The following is a 3408-nucleotide window of genomic DNA, read 5'->3' on the forward strand; positions in this document are numbered from 1 at the left end:
GGGGGCGGTGAATTTCCCTATTACTTTGCATGAGTAATATGCGGATCGTCGCTCTGCAGCCATTGCCGGAGATAGGGATGAAAGAAGGCACGGGCGGGGGGAGGACTAAATGCCTCCCCATCTTGGCTGCATCTAGCGGCTCCCTACCATGGCGCATTCCAAATATAGACGACCGGGTAGCTTGCTAAAGGCAGACAGAGCATCCTGTCAAGAACACTTACATTATCACCCAGACCATCACTGAGAGGCCGTGCTCCATGCAAATGTGGCAGAAGCGGATCCAGGTCGAGACTCAAGGAGACCTAATGCTAAAAGCCCACTTCCAGGTGGAAAGTTGTGCATTTCCCCCTAACTCATCAGGCGTTCTTAGGGGAGCGGGGAAGCCCCCCTTTGGTTTTCAACTCAAGGGATTATGAAGGGATAGAAAATAAGAGATAGGGGGGGGGGGCTGTGGCACTGTAGCGGTTGTGATGATTGTGTTTCTCGGTCACTTCTTATCAGCAAGTGTTGCAGGGCAGAAGTTTGATTATAGACTATGTTTTTTGCTCGCACTTTACCACCAGCCTACATACTGTGGTAGAAAGAACAAGTATTGCTCTCGGTGCGGCACGTTGATGCGGCAAAGAACAAGTAGACTCTTCGCACAAAATTGATTTTGTGTTTGCCTTCTCTCTTGTTTTTCCTTTCATTAAAAAAATAATATTTTTTTAATGGCAGTCACTTAGATAACTTTCTAACCAGTGTTGACAAGATGCAATGATAGGTTTTCTTTTTCTTGTGATTTATTACTGCAATAGTCATACAAGAGGGAAAGTCTATCATCCTATAAACAGGGTTACACATAAGTCGAACTATCTTTTGCACTTCAGCTGATATATTTGAAAGAAAAATTACATCATTCAACTGGATTGGTAAACACTGCCATAGGACAAAGATATTCAACTAGCTAGTTTCTACTTCATTAGAATTTGAAAAGTTGCTGGCAATATACAATCTACTTATGAGATAGGAGACATAAGTATGATGTTCAACAAACTATAATGCAACTATATCAGCCTCAACACATTGTACTCCAGTTTCAGTTCATATGCTTGGTTTACAATGCAAACTAGTAACACACATGCACATCAGCACTTACAAGCAAGAACTCTAATATATCACTTGCTTGCTAAAGAGATCTAAAGAGTGGACAGTCCCCCTGGCAACATTTTGTTAGGTCTGACTCACAATTTAACCTAGAAGATACACAAGACATACATACAGCACTCATTAAACAAGTAGAAAGTCAGAATAAGGTTTAGGAGGAAATGTACAAATTACAAGGATTAGGTGATGAAACATTGCAATTAAAAATATGTGATTATCACAATTCTCTCTTCTTACAGATGCAAATAAATGGAAAAGGTAACTAAAATTGACATACAGGTCAATAACTAAGTATCTTAAAAAAATTTCCATTAATTTATAATTTCAGCAAATGAATTTTGGCACCACAAAGAGGAACGGCAACTAGCGGAGTAACAGTTAATACTTAGTAAATGTTGTAAATATTGCACTTATCTGCACACTGCCTTTGAATAAACAAAGGATGAACAGCACTTTCTTACTGTAGAGGTACACTTTAAACTCAGATTAATTTTGAACTCAGGGAGACATCCATTCATTCACTTCAATGCGCACGTACAAACAAACCCAGACACACACACATTTTCTCACAGGCACTAAATCGGCACACACACACTTGATAATCAAAAACACTGCCTGTAATAGAAGTTCAGACGATGAGTTGTGTAAAGGGAAAGGTGGGAAGCAGAGAATCTGCCCTAATAAATTTCTTCTCACAAATAAATAAAACATACAATTAGACTTAGAAGTCAGTATATTTGTTTAGTTAAAACTTTAAATCAATATTTACAAAAGGAGTTGACTTCAAAACTAGGTACAAAGTTTTTTCTTCATTAAACAATGTCTTTCAAAATTTTATCTGAAGTAGATAAAATCATGATTTGCACTGAAGGGATAAAAAAAAAAATTTCACACACAAACAATACAACCATTTGCTCGTGCACCCTCTCATCCTCACACTACTCTTAGTGACTAAAACCAAGATACAAATAGGTTGGAAAATTCTTAATTTCCAAATCTATACAATGCTTAACCTTATGCCGCACACATTGCTTTAGACAACACTAATCAGGTAAATCAATAACTATTAAATTTGCAGGTATGGATTAAAATTTGAATGCCAATAAAATTTACTTCCCTAAGAGTAAACAACAATGTTTTACCCAAAGGCAGCAACAGCGCTTCGGTTCTGAGCATTTTTCAGAAAAGTCACTAGCTGGAGTTTAACATAGTAAAAATAAGATTTTAAAAAAGCCAATGTGCTGTTCATAAAGTTTTTCAACATAAAATAAAAGAGTTATCATTATGAACACTACACATTTTGCTTTGCTCTAAATGGTGTACTTCCCAAAAAGTTACTGTACCAGTTCATAAGATTTGAACTCCACATGGTCCAAAACATTGAAATTAGTCTCTCAATAAATCACAATAGTACATTAAAATTAAGACACGGATGTGTATTGTATACACAAGCAAGAGATACAAAAAAAAGATTACCAACAAACACAGGACAGGTAAACTTAGTTATGGACCATCTCTTAGGAGTGGAAGGAAGTCAATAACTGAACATAAGAAAAGGATAAGAAATCACAGGTTCTAAATCCTTAAAGGAAACTAACAAGTTGAAGCAACAACTTGTAAGAGCTTTACTAAACTCAGAGTTGCTGGTCTCTCATGTTTAAATACACCTTTGTGGGATACTTTTGTTAGATTCATCAGTGACTATCAATGTACTGGAAATTCAGCACACTAACTGCATTTTCAAAAACTTGTGAAGGCAAAGCAAGAGACAGTGTATTGATTATATGTAAATATGTACATAAACACTACAGAACAATGTGCAGGCATTTAGTTTCACATAACTATCATGCTACAAGAGGGCTATCTGGTGTTACTTACAAAAACTATAATTGCAAAGAGAAAAGCCATTCATGACACATCACACAATTTGAATAAAGGTGTGCCACCTGAAATAACTAGTGATGCAAAAACTTGACTGACAACTGATGAACCAAACACAATTATCATAATAAGAACAGGACAAAGATATTCTTAAACATCCACCAGATTTACATTTAGCTACAGTGATCAATTATAGGTTTTGGGAATTAAAATAGAATGCTCAAGAGGCGAAACCAGACTGAGATGATAAAACACTCTGACCGAAGTCGGATTAGCTGGCCACTCATGATAAATGTCTCTACCTAGACAGAAAGAAAAGAAGGTTTAAATTTTCATTTCACTAATTTTAACAAACTGGAAGAGAAAAGTTAAAAAAAAAAA

The 3408-nt window shown here is 36.4% G+C and overlaps 1 protein-coding gene across 2 annotated transcripts in view; it reads right to left on the reverse strand.

The window, feature by feature from the left end:
* Positions 1 to 1861: 1861 nt before the first annotated feature.
* The window catches only part of LOC113217986 (ABC transporter F family member 4), a 9768-nt gene continuing 8221 nt past the window's right edge, over positions 1862 to 3408 (reverse strand). For both annotated transcript variants that reach the window (XM_052265869.1, XM_026438103.2), the window contains exon 5: positions 1862 to 3329. The gene's annotated coding sequence lies outside the window, so the exon portion shown is untranslated. The remainder of the gene's footprint in view (positions 3330 to 3408) is intronic.

This window comes from Frankliniella occidentalis, unplaced genomic scaffold (genome assembly GCF_000697945.3).
Source record: "Frankliniella occidentalis isolate FOCC.00 unplaced genomic scaffold, Focc_3.1 Scaffold32, whole genome shotgun sequence".
In the NCBI taxonomy this organism is placed as follows: Eukaryota; Metazoa; Arthropoda; class Insecta; order Thysanoptera; family Thripidae; genus Frankliniella; species Frankliniella occidentalis.